General features: G+C 46.5%; 1 pseudogene; it reads left to right on the top strand.

Moving 5' to 3' along the window:
* The first annotated feature begins 7,771 nt into the window (after positions 1-7,771).
* LOC147971856 (purine permease 3 pseudogene) overlaps positions 7,772-21,043 on the top strand; it is a 53,038-nt pseudogene continuing 39,766 nt past the window's right edge.

Here is a 21,043-nt window from a genome sequence, read left to right as displayed (position 1 = left end):
CATAGGAGGAGGCGCGCAGGAGGAGTCCTACTCCTACCGGGAGTAGGACTCCCCTCCTTTCTCCTAGTTGGATTAGGACTTGGGGGAAGGAGTGGAGGAGAAGGAAGGAAGGGGGGGCGCCGCCCCCCTCTCCTTGTCCTATTCGGACTAGGGGGGAGGGGGCGTAGCCAGCCCTTGCCTCCTCTCCTCTCTTCCACCTAGGCCCACTAAGGCCCATTTGATTCCCGGGGGGTTCCGGTAACCTCCCGGCACTCCGGTAAAATCCTGATTTCACCCGGAACACTTCCGATATCCAAACATAGGCTTCCAATATATCAATCTTCATGTCTCGACCATTTCGAGACTCCTCGTCATGTTCGTGATCACATCCGAGACTCCGAACAACCTTCGGTACATCAAAACATATAAACTCATAATATAACTGTCATCGTAACGGTAAGCGTGCGGACCCTACGGGTTCGAGAACTATGTAGACATGACCGAGACACGTCTCCAGTCAATAACCAATAGCGGAACCTAGATGCTCATATTGGCTCCTACATATTCTACGAAGATCTTTATTGGTCAGACCGCATAACAACATACGTTGTTCCCTTTGTCATCGGTATGTTACTTGCCCGAGATTCGATCGTCAGTATCTCAATACCTAGTTCAATCTCGTTTCCGGCAAGTCTCTTTACTCGTTCCATAATACATCATCCCGCAACTAACTCATTAGTTGCAATGCTTGCAAGGCTTAAGTGATGCGCATTACCGAGAGGGCCCAAAGATACCTCTCCGACAATCGGAGTGACAAATCCTAATCTCGAAATACGCCAACCCAACAAGTACCTTCGGAGACACCTGTAGAGCACCTTTATAATCACCCAGTTATGTTGTGACGTTTGGTAGCACACAAAGTGTTCCTCTTGTAAACGGGAGTTGCATAATCTCATAGTCATAGGAACATGTATAAGTCATGAAGAAAGCAATAGCAACATACTAAACGATCGTGTGCTAATCTAACGGAATGGGTCATGTCAATCTCATCATTCTCCTAATGATGTGATCCCGTTAATCAAATGACAACCCATGTCAATGGCTAGGAGACTTAGCCATCTTTGATCAACGAGCTAGTCAAGTAGATGCATACTAGTGACACTCTGTTTGTCAATGTATTCACACATGCATTATGTTTCCGATTAATACAATTCTATCATGAATAATAAACATTTATCATGATATAAGGAAATAAATAATAACTTTATTATTGCCTCTAGGGCATATTTCCTTCATCAAGCTCCTCTACCCAATGGGTTTCTGATTCCTTTAAGGACCGGACTAATCTGGGTTTAATACCACTCATGATAAGACCATTCGCTCGTTCGACTTGACCGTTAGTTTGCGGATGATAGACAGAAGCATAATCGAGCTTGATGCCCATGTTGCTACACCAAAGTTTCACCTCGTCGGCTATAAAGTTTGTGCCGTTGTCAGTGATGATGCTGTGGGGGACGCCATAACGGTGTACAACCCCGGATATGAAGTCTATCACCGGTCCGGATTCAGCCGTTTTGATAGGTTTGGTGTCTATCCATTTGGTGAATTTGTCCACCATGGCCAGTAAGTATTTTCTCTTATGGGTTCCCCCTTTGAGGGGTCCGACCATATCGAGCCCCCAGACCGCAAAGGGCCAAGTAATGGGGATTGTTTGGAGGGTGGTAGGTGGCATGTGGCTTTGGTTTGCAAAAAGCTGGCAACCAACACAATGTTGAACCGGATGTTGTGCATCTGCCCGGGCCGTCGACCAATAAAAACATGTACGGAAGGCCTTACTTACAAGGGCCCGGGCTGCTGCGTGGTGGCCGCCGAGTCTGGCATGAATTTCTGCCAAAAGCTTCCGCCCTTCCTCTTCGGAGATGCACCTTTGAAGGACTCCGGTTGTGCTTTTCTTATAAAGCTCTCCCTCATGGACCTTGTAGGCTTTAGATCGCCGCACTATGCAGCGAGCCTCATTTTGGTCCTCAGGTAATTCCTGTCTAGTTACGTAGGCCAAGAATGGTTCTGTCCATGGGGCGATGACGACCATTATCACGTGGGCTGAAGAAGTTATTTCGGTGGCAGAGACTCCGATTGTGTCAGAGTATTCGGTATCTGGGGTTGTGGCCGGATCTGAACTATTTTTGCCGGTGTCCCTTTCCCATACCACGGATGGTTTAGACAATCTTTCCAGGAAGATGTCTGGTGGGACAGGGTCGCGTTTAGCGCCGATACGTGCTAGGATGTCCGCTGCCTGGTTGTTTTCCCGAGCCACATGGTGGAATTCCAGCCCCTCGAACCGTGCTGACATTTTGAGGACGGCGTTGCGATATGCCGCCATTTTCGTATCCCTGGCATTGAAGTCTCCATTTATTTGGGATATTGCGAGGTTCGAGTCCCCACGCACCTCTAGGCATTGGATGCCCATGGAGACTGCCATCCGGAGGCCATGTAATAGGGCCTCGTATTCGGCTGCGTTATTGGAGTCCGTATATAGTATTTGGAGCACGTATTGCACCGTGTCTCCAGTGGGGGACGTCAGGACGACGCCAGCCCCTAGACCAGCCAGCATTTTAGAGTCGTCGAAGTGCATGATCCAATTGGAGTGTGCGCCGTACTCTTTAGGGAGTTCGGCTTCTGTCCATTCGGCTACGAAATCGGCTAGTACTTGCGACTTAATGGCTCATCATGGCTTATATGTTATGTCGAACGGGAGAAGCTCGATGGCCCATTTGGCAATCCGGCCCGTGGCGTCACGGTTGTTTATTTTGTCATTGAGTGGTACTTCAGATGCCACCGTAATCGAACACTCTTGAAAGTAGTGTCGTAATTTCCGGGATGCCATAAATACCGCGTATGCTATCTTTTGGTAATGTGGGTACCGTGATTTGCATGGAGTGAGGACGGTGGATACATAATATACCGGCTTTTGAAGCGGGAATTTATGTCCGTCCATCTCTCGTTCGACGACGAGCACTACGCTTACAACTTGGTGAGTTGCCGCCATATATAATAGCATTGGTTCGCCGACAGTTGGCGCGGCCAGGATTGGGTTGGCGGCCAGGATGGCTTTGATTTCTTCCAGTCCGGCCGTGGCTGCGTCCGTCCACTCGAAGTGTTCAGTGCGCCGAAGAAGGCGATAAAGGGGAAGTGCCTTTTCTCCTAACCGGGAGATAAATCGGCTTAAAGCCGCCACACATCTAGTCAATTTCTGGATTTGCTTGAAGTCAGTGGGGATAGCCAACTGTGACAGAGCTCGGATTTTAGCCGGATTTGCTTCAATTCCTCTACTGGAGACGATGAAGCCCAGGAGCTTTCCGGCGGGAATGCCGAAAACGCATTTTTCCGGATTGAGCTTAATGTCGTATGTTCAGAGATTGGTGAACGTGAGCCTCAAGTCGTCTATAAAAGAGTCGACGTGTCTGGTTTTAATGACCACATCGCCTACATATGCCTCCATAGCCTTACCGATCTGCTTTTCCAGACATGTCTGGATCATGCGCTGATATGTTGCGCCGGCGTTTTTGATCCCAAAGGGCATTGTGTTAAAGTAGAAAGGGCCGTATGGTGTTATAAATGTCGTTGCGGCTTGATAAGAGTCCGCCATCTTGATCTGGTGGTAACCGGAGTATGCGTCGAGGAAGCACAATGATTCGTGTCCTGCGGTAGCCTCGATGATTTTATCGATGCGAGGGAGTGGGAAGGGATCCTTTGGGCAAGCCTTGTTAAGGTCTTTGAAGTCGACACATAGGCGCCAGGATTTGTCCTTCTTTGGTACCATCACCAGGTTTGCTAGCCAATCCGGATGTTTTATTCTTTAATGAATCCGGCTTCCAGTAGCTTGGCCAGCTCCTCTCCTATGGCTTGTCGCTTAGGTTCAGAGAAACGCCGAAGAGTCTGCTTGACCAACTTGAATCCTTTTAGAATATTAAGGCTATGCTCGGCCAATCTGCGTGGGATTCCTGGCATGTCTGAAGGATGCCAGATGAATATATCCCAATTCTCGCGTAGAAACTCCCGCAGTGCGGCGTCTACAGCGGGGTCTAACTGTGCCCCAATGGATGCTGTTTTTGTAGGGTCCGTTGGATGGACTTGGAATTTAACTATTTCGTCTGCTGGTTTAAAAGAGGTGGACTTGGATCTTTTGTCTAGTATCACGTCGTCCCTGTCCACCGTGGAGCGCAGCGCGGTTAACTCCTCCGCCACAAGGGCTTCGGATAATGCCTCGAGGGCTAGTGCGGCTTTTTGTTCTCGGCGCGGAGTGCTATGTCCGGATCACTAGCTAGAGTGATAATTCCCTTGGGTCCGGGCATTTTGAGCTTCATGTACCCGTAATGGGGTATGGCTTGAAAAATCGTGAATGCCTCCCGCCCTAGAAGGGCGTGGTATCCGCTACTGAACGGGGCCACTTGGAATGTAATTTCTTCGGACCTGTAATTCTCTAGAGTGCCGAATACCACATCAAGTGTGATTTTCCCAGCGCAACGTGCCTCCCGACTAGGGATGATTCCTCGGAAGGTCGTACTGCTTTGCTCAATACGGTTGCTGTCTATGTCCATTTTTTGGAGAGTTTCCTCATAGATGAGGTTTAATCCGCTGCCGCCATCCATGAGCACCTTAGTGAGCCGAAAATCGTCCACAATTGGACTGAGGACCAAAGCGGCTGGTGCTCGGGCTGTTCGGAATTTAGGTTCGTCACTGGCGTTGAAGGTGATAGCCCCGTCGCTCCATGGATTTATTGCTGCCACGTGGCAGACTTCGGCAAGGCCGCGGAGTGCTTGCTTACGCCTATTATTTGAGGTGAAGGTCTCGAAGGCCGTTAATACTGTGTTTTTATCTGTGGGAAGGTGCTCTGAGGTATTTTGGGTGAGAATATCCTCACCGCTTTTGGCCACTTGCCGGAGTACCCAACATGCTCTAAGGCTGTGTGTTGATATGGTATCTGCTGTACTATGGATTTTGCAGGGCCCGTTGAGCCATCCCTCCAATACGGTTCCATGCCCTGTAGTGGGCTTTTGCTTCTTTGTAATTGAGTCGGGCGACTTATGAGAGTGCGCCTTTTTAGTTCAGACTGGGAGTTTTGTCAGAGCCGGATTATCCCAAAATTGCGTTTGGGTTTTCTAGGCACTTTCCATCGCACAGTATTTCCGTACTATGTCTGCCAAGTCAGCGAAGTGTGCTACATCGCGGCGACTTATGGCGTTGAGGACTCCCTTGTCCGTGCAGTTGTTGTAAAAGAACGAAATTGCATCTTCCTCGCGACAGTACTTGACCTTGTTCATTACAAGGAGGAATCTGGCCCAATAGTGATGTACTGTCTCTTGGGGCGCTTGCCTAATGTGGGAAAGATAGTTTGTATCTGGGTGGGTGGGTGGATTTAAGTCCGGTCCTTGACCCAATCTGTGATCCCGGGGTAGGGGAGTTTCTGATCTTGGAAGTTCGGGCTCCGGGATGTTGCCCTGCGGGTTCGTATGCGGCCTGATTCTGGATTCAGGGTTAGGGCGGCGTCCTCCCAGCAAGTATCCTGTTCGGAGAGCTCGGGAATCCGGACATAGTTCGTCCTCAGGATAGAGGGAGAATCGCCGCATTGCTCCTCCACCACTGCTATCTGATGAGTGACCGGCGGAGAGTTAATCTTTCTTTGGTCGGGTTTAAGCCCGATCCGATCGTAGTCCGTAGTGACTCCCAAAGCGGCAATGCGATCCAAGAGCTCGTTCAAAGAGGAGAGCTGATGTGGAGGCTATTTTCGATGACCCAAGAGATCATCGTCGGCGCAGCGGCCGAGCGGGCGGTCATGACGAAGCCGCCTAGTCGGAGAGTTTGGCCTACAGCCAGGGCTCCCCCAGAGGTGATGTTGTCCTTGACAACGAGGCGAGCCATCTTCCTTATGATGACGACACAGTGGAACTCTCAATGAAAGCACCAATGTCGGTGTCAAAACTGGCGAATCTCGGGTAGGGGGTCCCGAACTATGCGTCTAGGGCGGATGGTAACAGGAGGCAGGGGACACGATGTTTACCCAGGTTCGAGCCCTCTTGATGGAGGTAAAACCCTACGTCCTGCTCGATTGTTCTTGATGATATGAGTATTACAAGAGTTGATCTACCACGAGATCAAAGAGGCTAAACCCTAGAAGCTAGCCTATGGTACGATTGTATGTTGTCCTACGGACTAAAACCCTCCGGTTTATATAGACACCGGAGGGGGCTAGGGTTACACAAGGTCGGTTACAAAAGAGGAGATATACATATCCATATTGCCTAGTTTGCCTTCCACGCCAAGTAGAGTCCCATCCGGACACGGGACGAAGTCTTCAATCTCGTATCTTCATAGTCCAACAGTCCGGCCAAAGGATATAGTCCGGCTGTCCGGAGACCCCCTAATCCAGGACTCCCTCACCCACGCCCAGCCGCGTGTGGAGTAATGAAAATCATATCAGAATCCCTAACTACTTTCCCTTCTGTTCTTAGTTGCCATAGCTAGAGTAGAGAAATTCCCATTGATCAAGAGTACTCCACATAGGGAGTTAGTTTGAGTTGTCGATTCATGTCGGGATCTAACAGCCTCACACACCATGTTGACGGCCGACAACACGGAGTTGAGAAGGTGCGCGAGGACCGGGGCTACATGGCATGACGGGCTGCATTCGTGAATTTGGATGTGGCTCCAGACTGGGTCGTCGCCGACGCTGACCTCGCATTGGCCTAGGCCGAGGATCGGTCCAGAACCCCCACGCTGACTCCCGCCGAGCGTCGGCACCAGATTAGCAACCAAATTCAAGCTATCGTCCATGTCCTCACCAATTAGGGCAAGAGCGCGGACCGTAGCCGAGCGTCACCACCAGGCAGATGCGGCTGAGTAGACGCGCCACGAGTGTACATCGCAAGACGACGATGGTGGCGGCAGCGTCGACGAAATTGTTGGCGGCCTCAGAGGCCATGTCTACGAGGTAAATGTCTGGTATCTCGCGTAGTTTAGTTTACTTTTAAAAGAAATAGTTGAACTTGATGAATAGGGTGTGATTGGCATTGTAATATATGGAACTTGTTTAAATGTTGTCCGATTTACATGGACTTCATCTATTTGTGAAATATCCATTTGAAATGTTGCGGATATTGGATGCACGGGGTTGAATGGTGGTCTCGCCTAAAGTTGTCCGTGGACATTTGACGTGTCTGATTTGGAACACGGCGTTGGAGTTACCCTTATCGTCGAGTACAAAGATTTCAACTGATGGCCTGGTGGTCCGACCAAATAAAATAAATATGCTTTTACCAAGACCCCGCCGGTCCGACCAAATAAAATCAATATGCTTTTACCAAGACCCCGCCGGTCTTCATCTTCTCTACGGAATCCAAATCCAAATGTTCAAATCCATCCAAAGGACAAAGGGAGCAGTCTCCCACAGACGATTCCAAGTTCTGCCTGAGAATAATTGAGCTCGTCAAGAGTTAAGACGATGTCAAGAGTGTGACGATGAGCATAACAACAGTGGTTTGACATGACATGCTTAGCCAATATAATTTGTTCGGTTCTGATAAATGTCAGTTGCCTGAAATTCTAAATAATCGCGTTGGTTGATTTTCCTGCCTCAGAGGAGCGAAGCCCCGAGCCCAAGATGGTGTCACCGGCGATGGATCAGACTCAGACGTGACCTCGCCGGACGCGGGGGCCGGAGTTGCATGGCGCTGCCAGCGAAGACTGGACAAGAGGCACGTGAGTCGGGGTTGTTGAAGATGAACAGGTGAAAAGACTGAAGATCGAACATGAATAGGAGCACCCGATGCGCTCTCACAGGACCTACGGGCACGTTATCATGACTCAATCAAATAATATATAGGTAGAGTACGTACAGTGTCACCCACACGACCTCGTTGTAGAGCTGGGCAGCTTTTCTCCCTCCCAAATGTCGACCGAGATCAGTCTGCCGGCCACCTCATGGAGGAGAAAGCAATATCGCAGCGTCGTGCGCAGTAGCCAGCATGCAAGAATGGCAGCACCAAGCAGCTTCCTAGCAGCACCGAAGCTAAACCGCTCTGCCACAACCCCCTCGTCATCAACTTCATCCTCATGGCCGTCGGCTCTGCGTGCGGCCCGCTCCTCCTCTGCACCTACTTCCTCCATGGCGGGACCCGCAAGTGGCTCTCCAGCCTGCTCACCACTGCCGGGTGGCCGCTCCTGCTCGCGCCGCTCGGTGTCTCCATTCTCTCCCGCCGCCGGCACAACAGAGACGGCGACACGGTCACGCTGCTCTTCCTCATGTCGCCCGCCTCCTGCCAGCGACCGTCGCCGTCGGCCTCATGACCGGCTTCGACGACTTCCTCTACGCCTAGGGGCTGGCATACCTCCCGGTGTCCACCTCCTCCATCCTCGTCTCCACGCAGCTGGCCTTCACGGCAGCCTTCGCGCTGCTGCTCGTCCGCCGGCGGTTCACGGCATTCTCCGTGAACGCCGTTGTGCTGATCAGCATCGGCGCCGCCATGCTGGGGATGAACGCCGGAGGGGACCGCCCCATGGGGGTGACGCGGGTGCAGTACTACGCCGGGTTTGGCATGACGTTGGGCACCGCAACACTGTACGGCCTCGTGATGCCCGTCGTGGAGCTCAACCAGTCGAGCCAGGCTGCAAGTGGGACTCCCACCTTTAGCCTACGTAGAGCATCTCCAACAGCCGTCCAACGTGTGGCGCGCTAAAAAGAGCGTTTGCAGCATGCTGATCGGCTGTTTTTGCACGGCGCAGAGCGCTTGCTCTAGCGGCCGCTACAAAGTTTAGCACGCGCGAGCCGTTGCAAAAAAACTATACTCGCGCTCCCACACAAACAACATATGCATTCCAAACACAATCAAGAAGATCAAACACAAACAAAATAAATTAACAATAAATATTTCAATTTCATTACAACTCAAATAAATAGTTTATCTTTCAATACAACATCAAACGCACAAATCATGATGCTCTTTGTCGACCATTCCATGCCCACCACTCCTCGATGAGATCCTTCTGAAGATCATCATGCGTTTCGGCATGTCAAATGGCATGATAGGAGGCAACAAAACGGGCCACACTGGCAGCCCTCCGCCGCACTCGCACGGGATGTCCCAAGAGCTCATAGTAAGAGTAGTCTAAATCTTGGCCATGCTCATTCTCGATTATCATGTTGTGCATGATCACACAAGCGTGCATGATATACCAAAGCATCTTTTGATCCTAAAATCTAGCTCATCCTCTCACAATAGAAAATTGGGCTTGCAAAATCCCAAAAGCTCTCTCCACATCTTTTCTAGCCCCCACCTGAGCATTGTGGAAATCAAGATTTTTCTTACCTTTCATTTTTTTTCAACGGCTTCACAAATGTTTGCCACTTTGGGTAGATGCCATCTGCAAGATTTGTTTTAGAACGAAGATGCAATGAGCGTCCGTCTTTAAATAAATAAAGCCCACCAAACAGGCAGCATCCAGGTTCAGAACAAACAACACGACAGTGGGTCAAGCCCACAATCTTAGTACATGCAACCGGCCGAAGCCTGAAAGGATCATAAAAGTCTGAAACAACCGGTAAAGGAGATAAACTCCCACAAAACCACCATGGGGATCATTGGCGAGCAGCAATCTGGATGGCGTGTATCCTCTCCATGGCTTCTCCCATCCACCCAGTGTCCCGCTGTTTCCCCAGTGGCATCCAGGTCTGAAGGTACAAATGGCATTTGAAGATAATCTCAGCAGGGTGAGAGGGAAACTTGTGTTCGACAGTAATCTTGTTACGGGTGGTCCAAATAGATCACAACGGCGCCCCTACGCATCGCCAAAGAACTCTAGCAAAGCCACCCCCATGGGCGCCGAGAATGGCGCGTAACTCCCCTCCGGAGTGCGGCTTCCAGTTTTGGGCAAAAGCTTCCCTAACTACGCTCCACACAAAGTGAGCTAGGTGGCAGTTAAAGAATATGTGATTAGCGTCCTCGTGCGCTCCACGTACCGAACAAGTGCTGTCTGACGGCCCGTTTCTCTTAGCCACATTGTTGGACGAGGGAAGCCTGTCGTGAAACATCTGCCAAAGGAACACCTTGATTTTTAGGGGGATGGCCACCTTCCACAACCCCTAGCTATGTCAAGCGTTGGTCCCTCCGAAAGCTTATCATATAGCAACTTAACCAAAAACTTCCTAGAGCTTGTAAGGGACCAGGAAACAACGTCGGGCTCCACGTTTAAGGTGACACCGGTCAGCATGAGGCACAACCCCTCCCAGGACATGCGCTCGGAAGCTGAAAGGGGTCTAATAAAAGAAATAGCTGGCGGGGAGGAGCGCAATGCGTCCGCAACTAGGGTGTCAGTTTTCGTGGCTAGCCGGTAGAGCGACATGTGACTTTGCCACAGCGGAACGGTTCCGCACCATGAATCAAGCTAGAAACGAGTTGACCTCCCATCGTTAACCCGGAACTAGGCACCTAGAGGGAAAGCCGGCTTGACCGCTTGGATCCCATTCCAAAATGTCGAGCCCTTGGCTTTGGTAGTGAGGAAATTTCCATCGGGGAAGTATTTTGCCCTAAGAATCTCCGCCCAGACCCCCTGCTCATTTTGCGCTAGTTTCCAAACCCACTTGGAGAGAAGGGCCACATTCATTAGTTTGCAGTTAAGGATTAATCCCCCAAACTTTTTAGGCCTACAAATCGCGGGCCATTTCACCAAGTGATACTTCTTTTTGGTCCCGGTTCCTTCCCAAAAGTACTTTGACCTAGGGTGTCGAGTTTGGTGTGAACGCCGTCGGCGAGAAGGAACATCCCCATGGTAAACATAGGCAGCAAAGAGAGACTAGTGTTTGTTAGAATGAGCCTGGTAGCGAAAGACATGAACCTCACACGCCAAGGGCTTACCCTATTCGCCACCTTACCATAAAGGGGCTCCCAATCACGAATGGAAATGTGCTTGTCCGTGATCAGGAGACCCAGGTACTCAATTGGGAAGCTCCCTAGCTTGCAATTAAGAAGGTTGGCAACACGTGTCACCTCCGGGCCAGCCATCTCAATGGCGATAACCTCACTTTTGAGGAAGTTAATCTTGAGGCCTGATATTACTTCGAATGCTAGGAGAATGAGTTTGATGGAAGCAATGCTATGGTCATCTGGCTCAAAAAGAAGCATCGTGTCGTCCGCGTATTGGATATGTGAGACACCACTCGGAATGAGGTGGCTTACCACTCTGCGGATATGCCCGGCACCCTTAGCCTTATCGATCATGGCCGAGAGGGCGTTCGCAACAAAGTTAAAGAGCAAGGGGAAGATGGGGTCCCCTTGTCTTAGACCCCGCTTGTTGCGGAAGAAGTTCCCTACTTCTCCGCTTACTGACATAACAGTCTGCCCCCCCTGAGACCAGCTGCATAAAGCGATGGATTAAACCTGATTCAAAACCCTTTCTAATCAGCACCTCTCGAATGAACTCCCAGTTCACTCGATCGTAGCCTTCTCAAAATCAAGTTTAAGAAGCACTTCCTGTTGTTTAGTACGCTTGAGTTCATGCACAATTTCCTGCATCACTATCGGCCCCTCTAGAATGTTACGCCCTTTGAGGAAAGTCGATTGGCTCCTGTTAATCACACGCTGGGCTACGGGGGCAAGTCTCACCGAATAAGCCTTAGCGCAAATTTTGAAGGGCAAGTTGATAAGGGTAATCGGTCGGTATTGCTTGATTGAGTCGGCCCCTTTGACCTTTGGGATCAAGCTAATGACACCAAAGTTCAGGCGCGCAATGTCTACCATACCTAGCGCAAACCCGTTGATAATGTCATAGAACAGCCCTTTCAAAATTGGCCAAAACCGCCTGAAGAAAGGCACCGTCCAACCATCGGGACCCGGTGCCGTGTCAGGTTTCATAGAGCCGATGGCCAGGTCGATCGCCTCCATGGAGAAAAAGATGGCCAGGAGGTCATTCTCTGCATGCAAGACGCGCTCCTCCTACCCCCACAGGTCAGGGCATAGTCGCAGCGGTTTCTACTTGGTTGTTCCCAACAGACCAAGGAAGTAGTCGTAGATATGGGCCGAGATCTCATCTTGGCGAACTAACACACCTGCAAGATAGTAGCCATATTTGTATGTATGGCCATTTGCTACAAACTACACTGGTGGCAGTTCACCATTTGCAATCTAATTCATCAGTGGTGACCGATTAACAATGTTGATGTCACTCAAAGATCCAGGCATTCCAAAAAAAGCATGCTAAATCCAAGTCTCTTGATCGGCCACCACTTCAAGGATTATAGTGTAACCCTTTTTTTGGCCATGGAATTGGTCATGCCATGCCTTAGGACAATTCTTCCAACTCCAATGCATGCATTCTATTGAGCCAAGCATACTTGGGAAGCCATGAGCTTTGTTCATCTCCAATAGCCTTGCGACGTCTTCAGCATTGGGAGATCTCAAATACTATTGGCCAAACACTTGCACAATTCCGATTGCGAAGCATGCTACCTCTTGAGCACTGCGTTGGTTTTCCCTTGAAGAGGAAAGGGTGATGCAGCAAAGTAGCGTAAGTATTTCCCTCAGTTTTTGAGAACCAAGGTATCAATCCAGTAGGAGGCCGCGCACGAGTCCCTCGCACCTACACAAAAAAATAAATCCTCGCAACCAACGCGTTAAGGGGTTGTCAATCCCTACACGGTCACTTACGAGAGTGAGATCTGATAGATATGATAGGATAATATTTTTGGTATTTTTATGATAAAGATAAATAAAGGATGCAAAGTAAAATAAATGGCAAAGGAAATAACTTATTATTGGAAGATTAATATGATGGAAGATAGACTCAGGGGCCATAGGTTTCACTAGTGGCTTCTCTCAAGAGCATAAGTATTTTCGGTGGGTGAACAAATTACTGTTGAGCAATTGACAGAATTGAGCATAGTTATGAGAATATCTAGGTATGATCATGTATATAGGCATCACGTCCGAGACAAGTAAACCGACTCCTGCCTACATATACTATTATTACTCCACACATCGACCGCTATCCAGCATGCATCTAGAGTATTAAGTTCAAGAGAACAGAGTAATGCTTTAAGCAAGATGACATGATGTCGAGGGATAAACTCATGCAATATGATATAAACCCCATCTTGTTATCCTCGATGGCAGCAATACAATACGTGCCTTGCTGCCCCTACTGTCACTAGGAAAGGACACCGCAAGATTGAACCCAAAGCTAAGAACTTCTCCCATTGCAAGAAAGATCAATCTAGTAGGCCAAACCAAACTGATAATTCGAAGAGACTTGCAAAGATAACCAATCACACATAAAAGAATTCAGAGAAGATTCAAATATTGTTCATAGATAAAATTGATCATAAACCCACAATTCATCAGTCTCAACAAACACACCGCAAAAGAAGATTACATTGAATAGATATCCACAAGAGAGGGGGAGAACTTTGTATTGAGATCCAAAAAGAGAGAAGAAGCCATCTAGCTAATAACTATGGACCTGTAGGTCTGAAGTAAACTACTCACACTTCATCAGAGGGGCTATGGTGTTGATGTAGAAGCCCTCCGTGATCGATGCCCCCTCCGGCGGAGCTCCGGAAAAGGCCCCAAGATGGGATCTCGTTGATACAGAAAGTTACGGTGGTGGAATTAGGGTTTTGGCTCCGTATCTGATAGTTTGGGGTACGTAGGTATATATAGGAGGAAGGAGTGAGTCGGTGGAGCAACAAGGGGCCCACAAGGGTGGAGGGCGCGCCTGGGGGGGTAGGCGCGCCCCCCTACCTCGTGCCTTCCTCGTTGATTGCTTGACGTAGGGTCCAAGTCCTCTGGATCATGTTCGTTCCGAAAATCACGTTCCCGAAGGTTTCATTCCGTTTGGACTCCGTTTGATATTCTTTTTCTGTGAAACCCTAAAATAGGCAAAAACAACAATTCTAGGTTGGGGCTCCAGTTAATAGGTTAGTCCCAAAATAATATAAAAGTGTATAATAAAGCCCAATAATGTCCAAAATAGGATATAATATAGCATGGAACAATCAAAAATTATAGATACGTTGGAGACGTATCAAACATCCCCAAGCTTAATTCCTGCTCGTCCTCAAGTAGGTAAATGATAAAAACAGAATTTTTGATGTGGAATGCTACTTGGCATAATTTCAATGTAATTCTTCTTAATTGTGGTATGAATATTCAGATCTGAAAGATTCAAGACAAAAGTTCAATATTGACATAGAAATAATAATACTTCAAGCATACTAACTAAGCAATTATGTCTTTTCAAAATTACATGGCCAAAGAAAGTTATCCCTACAAAATCATATAGTCTGGCTATGCTCTATCTTCACCACACAAAGTATTTAAATCATGCACAACCCCGATGACAAGCCAAGCAATTATTTCATACTTTTGGTGTTCTCAAACTTTTTCAATCTTCACGCAATACATGAGTGTGAACCATGGACATAGCACTTTAGGTGGAATAGAATGGTGGTTGTGGAGGAGACAAAAATGGGGGAAGATAGTCTCACATCAACTAGGCGTATCAATGGGCTATGGAGATGCCCATCAATATATATCAATGTGAGTGAGTAGGGATTGCCATGCAACGGATGCACTAGAGCTATAAGTATATGAAAGCTCAACAAAAGGAACTAAGTGAGTGTGCATCCAACTCGCTTGCTCACGAAGACCTAGGGCATTTTGAGGAAGCCCATCATTGGAATATACAAGTCAAGTTCTATAATGAAAATTCCCACTAGTATATGAAAGTGATAACATAGGAGACTCTCTATTATGAAGATCATGGTGCTACTTTGAAGCACAAGTGTGGTAAAAGGATAGTAGCATTGTCCCTTCTCTCTTTTTCTCTCATATTTTTTTATTTAGGCCTTCTCTTTTTTATGGCCTCTTTAATTTATTTATTTTATTTTTCGTCCGGAGTCTCATCCCGACTTGTGGGGGAATCATAGTCTCCATCATCCTTTCCTCACTAGGACAATGCTCTAAAAATGATGATCATCACACTTTTATTTACTTACAACTCAACAATTACAACTCGATACTTAGAACAAAATATGAATCTATGTGAATGCCTCCGGCGGTGTACCGGGATATGCAATGAATCAAGAGTGACATGTATGAAATAATTATGAACGGTGGCTTTGCCACAAATACAATGTCAACTAAATGATCATGCAAAGCAATATGACAATGATGGAGCGTGTCATAGTAAACGGAACGGTGGAAAGTTGCATGGCAATAATATCTCGGAATGGCTATGGAAATGCCATGATAGGTAGGTATGGTGGCTGTTTTGAGGAAGGTATATGGTGGGTGTAGGATACCGGCGAAAGGTGCGTGGTATTAGAGAGGCCAGCAATGGTGGAAGGAAGAAAAGTGTGTATGATCCATGGACTCAACCTTAGTCATAAAGAACTCATATACTTATTGCAAAAATCTACAAGTTATCAAAGCAAAGTATTACTCGCATGCTCCTAGGGGGATAGATTGGTAGGAAAAGACCATCGCTCGTCCCTGACTGTCACTCATAAGGAAGACAATCAATAAATAAATCATGCTCCGACTTCCTCACATAACGGTTCACCATACGTGCATGCTACGCGAATCACAAACTTTAACACAAGTATTTCTTAAATTCACAACTACTCGACTAGCATGACTCTAATATTACCATCTCCATATATCAAAACAATTATCAAGTATCAAACTTCTCATAGTATTCAACACACTCATAAGAAATTTTTTATTAATCTTGAATGCCTACCATAATTAAAGAAAATTACCAAGCTGTTTTGTAGGAATCTCAAAATAATCTAAGTGAAGCATGAGAGAACAATAGTTTCTATAAAACAAATCCACCGACGTGCTCTAAAAGATATAAGTGAAGCACTAGAGCAAAAACTATATAACGCAAAAGATATAAGTGAAGCACATAGAGTATTCTAACAATTTCCGAATCATGTGTGTCTCTCTCAAAAGGTGTGTACAGCAAGGATGATTGTGGAAAACTAACAAATAAAGACTAAAATAATACAAGACGCTCCAAGCAAAACACATATCATGTGGTAAATAAAAATATAGCTCCAAGTAAAGTTACCGATGGAAGTAGACGAAAGAGGGGATGCCTTCCGGGGCATCCCCAAGCTTTGGATTTTAGGTGTCCTTAGATTATCTTGGGGTGCCATGGGCATCCCCAAGCTTAGACTCTTTCCACTCCTTGTTCCATAATCCATCAAATCTTTTACCCAAAACTTGAAAACTTCACAACACAAAACTTAAAGTAGAAAATCTCGTGAGCTCCGTTAGCGAAAGAAAACAAAACACCACTTCAAGGTACTGTAATGAAATCATTATTTATTTATATTGGTGTTAAACCTACTGTATTCAAAATTCTATATGGTTTATAAACTATTTTACTAGCCATAGATTCATCAAAATAAGCAAACAACACACGAAAAACAGAATCTGTCAAAAACAGAACAGTCTGTAGTAATCTGTAGCTAACGCAAGATCTGGAACCCCAAAAATTCTAAAATAAATTTCTGGACGTGGGTAATTTATTTATTAATCATATGCAAAAAGAATTAACTAAATATCACTTTTCAAATAAAAATTGCAGCAATTCTCGTGAGCGCTAAAGTTTCTGTTTTTTACAGCAAGATTAAAAAGACTTTCCCCAAGTCTTCCCAACGGTACTACTTGGCACAAAGACTAATTAAACAAAAAAACATAACCAAAACAGAGGCTAGATAAATTATTTATTACTAAACAGGATCAAAAAGCAAGGAATAAAAATAAAATTGGGTTGCCTCCCAACAAGCGCTATCGTTTAACGCCCCTAGCTAGGCATAAAAGCAAGGATAGATCTAGGTATCTTTAGTTGGTAATTCTTTAATGAGACATCTATCACCTTTAGGAGTTTCTTTCCTTTTATCAATAATCAAACTTCTAGGCACAAGATCGAAAAAATCATTAGTAGCAAATGGTTCCTTAATGATAGCAAAAAGATTAGGATGAATACTTATAGATTTGAGATCTGCAGTTTCTTTGCTAGAGGATTCACCCTTATTTTTAGGACCATACATAAGCTTGGAAATTTTAGTTGGAGGACTTGGAGTATTCTTTACGGAAGAAAAAGCGTTTCCCAAGTTGGTAATGATACCCTCAAGTTTATCGATTCTAGTGGAATCATGATTTATTCTTTCAATAACTATAGGTTCCTTCTCTTTAATATTTTTCAAAGTTACTCCTACTTAAATCCATATTGGGTAATTTGGTTGTGGATCTTTTTATCAAAATTTTCAATTAACTCAATGGTAGCAACTTTATTTTCAATAATTTCAAGTTTTTGCTTTACATGCTTCAAAGTTAACATAGTTCCATTAACCAAAAGAGGGGGGTGAGCCAAACAAATCTATCATAGCATTATAGGAATCAAAAGTGTGACTACCCAAGAAATTCCCTCCGGCAATGGTATCAAGGACATATCTGTGCCAAGGAATAGCACCTACATAAAAATTGCGGAGAAGAATAGAAGTAGATTGCTTCCTGGTAGATCTATTTTGAGCATTGCACATTCTATACCAAGCGTCTTTTAGGTTTTCTCCTTCCCTTTGCTTAAAATTAAGAACTTCATTTTCGGGAGACAATGGAGAAGATAGGGGACTAGCCATAATGACAAGCAAGCAATCCAACACACAAGCGAACAAGAAACGGGCAAAAAGAGGCAAATAGAGAAAGAGAGGGAGGATGGAGAGATAGAGGGCGAATAAAACGGCAAGGGTGAAGTGGGGGAGAGGAAAACGAGAGGCAAATGACAAATAATGTAATGCGGGAGATAAGGGTTTGTGATGGGTACTTGGTATGTCTTGACTTGCAACGGCGCCACAAGTGACTCATTGTCAGGAGTCAAATCTTGACTTGTCTTGCGCGAACCTCCTCGGCAACGGCGCCAAAAATCCTTCTTGCTACCTCTTGAGCACTACGTTGGTTTTCCCTTGAAGAGGAAAGGGTGATGCAGAAAAGTAGCGTAAGTATTTTCCTCCGTTTTTTAGAACCAAGGTATCAATCCAGTAGGAGGCCGCGCACGAGTCCCTCGCACCTACACAAACAAATAAATCCTCGCAACCAACGTGATAAGGGGTTGTCAATCCCTACACGGTCACTTACGAGAGTGAGATCTGATAGATATGATAGGATAATATTTTTGGTATTTTTATGATAAAGAGAAATAAAAGATGCAAAGTAAAACAAATGGCAAAGAAAATAACTAAGTATTGGAAGATTAATATGATGGAAGATAGACCCGGGGGCCATAGGTTTCACTAGTGGCTTCTCTCAAGAGCATAAGTATTTGCGGTGGGTGAGCAAATTACTGTTGAGAAATTGACATAATTGAGCATAGTTATGAGAATATCTAGGTATGATCATGTATATAGGCATCACGTCCGAGACAAGTAGACCGACTCCTGCTTGCATCTACTACTATTACTGCACACATCGACCGCTATCCAGCATGCATCTAGAGTGTTAAGTTCAAGAGAACAGAGTAACGCTTTAAGCAAGATGACATGATGTAGAGGGATAAACTCATGCAATATGATATAAACCCCATCTTGTTATCCTCGATGGCAACAATACAATACATGCCTTGCTGCCCCTACTGTCATTGGGAAAGGACACCGCAAGATTGAACCCAAAGCTAAGCACTTCTCCCATTGTAAGAAAGATCAATCTAGTAGGCCAAATCAAACTGATAATTCGAATAGACTTGCAAAGATAACCAATCATACATAAAATCATTCAGAGAAGATTCAAATATTGTTCATAGATAAACTTGATCATAAACCCACAATTCATCGGTCTCAACAAACACACCGCAAAAGAAGATTACATCGAATAGATCTCCACAAGAGAGGAGGAGAACTTTGTATTGAGATCCAAAAAGAGAGAAGAAGCCATCTAGCTAATAACTATGGACCCGTAGATCTGAAGTAAACTACTTACACTTCATCGGAGGGGCTATGGCGTTGATGTAGAAGCCCTTCGTGATCGATGCCCCCTCCGGCGGAGCTCCGGAAAAGGCCCAAGATGGGATCTCGTGGATATAGAAAGTTACGGCGGTGGAGTTAGGGTTTTGGCTCCGTATCTGGTAGTTTGGGGGTACGTAGGTATATATAGGAGGAAGGAGTACGTTGGTGGAGCAACAGGGGGCCCACGAGGGTGGAGGGCGCGCCTGGGGGGGTAGGCGCACCCCCCTACCTCGTGCCTTCCTCGTTGATTGCTTGATGTAGGGTCCAAGTCCTCTGGATCATGTTCGTTCCGAAAATCACGTTCCCGAAGGTTTCATTCCGTTTGGACTACGTTTGATATTCTTTTTCTGCGAAACCCTAAAATAGGCAAAAAAAACAGCAATTCTGGGCTGGGCCTCCGGTTAATAGGTTAGTCCCAATAATAATATAAAAGTATATAATAAAGCCCAATAATGTCCAAAACAGAATATAATACATCATGGAACAATCCAAAATTATAGATACGTTGGAGACATATCAAAGCGCTTGACACAGATGATGGCTTGACTCTCACCCATGGCTAAGTGATCATCAACTAGATCAGCGGGCATACTGTCGTGGAATTGTCACGGCAGATGTCCTAGAGAAAGGACTTAGTCGTAGGGCCATGGCAACTAGGATGCTTAAAGGGGTTAAGCGGGACAAAGGACACGAGAGGTTTTATACTAGTTCGGCCCCTTACGATGAAGGTAGAACCCTACGTCTAGTTGTGTTTGGAATTGCTGGAGTTTCGAAGACCAGGGAGCGAATATGCCTGTCCTGGCTTCGAGTTGTTGTCTCTTGTTTCTTGACCTAAGACGCCACTGTGTCGTCCCCTTATATACACGGGTTGACGCCTGGCGGCCTACAGAGTCCCGGCCGGCTTATAAAATGTGTCCGGTTCGGTGACTTCTTTCACATGCTTTTCTTTACAAGTCTTTCCTTACAATGGTGGTTTACAATATTGGGCCTTAAGCCGCCTCTAGGCTTAGGCCTTCTATAAGTCTTAATAAACTATCGCTTTGAATATTACTGGGCTTCTTTTTGTAACGCACCATTGGGGTTGACCCAACCCCTCCTGGGAGGGTCATACCTGGTAGCTATATCCCCAACACATACCGTATGCTAAAATAAGCAAAGCGGCTGTCACCTTCTGAAAGGTGCTATGTCGGAGCTCTCCAGCGGCATTCCTCCTTTGCTAAAAAATCCGCTCATGGCTCGCTAGTTTCTCTGCAATGCGCCTGAACAACTCGGTGCTCATCCTAAACTGGTGCCGGAAGTATGACTCGGGGTACACGGGGTTATTCGCAAAATAGTGCCTGGTCAATCTGTTGTAGGCATCGATCCTATCCCTCCAAATTTTCTGCCGACCCATAACCGAACCACCGTGCTTCGGTTTTTTATTGATGTGCATAGCTAGGATCATTGCAAGATCCTCCTCCTCTTCAATATCAAATTCTTCTTCGGAAGAATCATATGACGAACTCATCTACAATGTTCAATTTAAACTAGGCTATAAAAACTACAAAAAACATGCACCAAATTCATGTAAAAATGTGAAGTTGAAGCAATACATACCTTGCAAGCGTTTTCTCAAACATTTTGTGGGCGCCGAGCGGCAGTGGGCGGCCGAGTGCTGTTCGTCGGTGGAATGGCACGCGCGAGGGGCGGCGGATCCTGGAGGGAGAAGGAGGAAGTGGCGGCGGCACGGGGATAGGCCGGGGAAGCTCCGGAATGGTCGCCGAATAGGCCGGGGTGGTGCGGGCGGCGGCGCCAGCGCCTGGGTCGGGGTAGGTGAAAGTCACGAGCGGGCGCTCGAGTGTGCGGCACGTGGTAGCGGGCGCAACAAATAAATGGCGCGCCATGGCGATTTGGACCGCACACTCCGCGCGCGCGGTTATTATGCGTCCGCTAGAGCTCGGATAGCGATTGCGTGCGCTAAAAACCATAAATTTGCGGCGCGACGTTTTATATAACGCGGTTGTTGGA

Source organism: Triticum urartu, chromosome 5A (assembly GCF_056163025.1).
Source record: "Triticum urartu cultivar PI428250 chromosome 5A, HENAU_Tu73, whole genome shotgun sequence".
Taxonomy (NCBI): Eukaryota; Viridiplantae; Streptophyta; class Magnoliopsida; order Poales; family Poaceae; genus Triticum; species Triticum urartu.
This window is presented reverse-complemented; position numbering and strand designations above follow the sequence as displayed.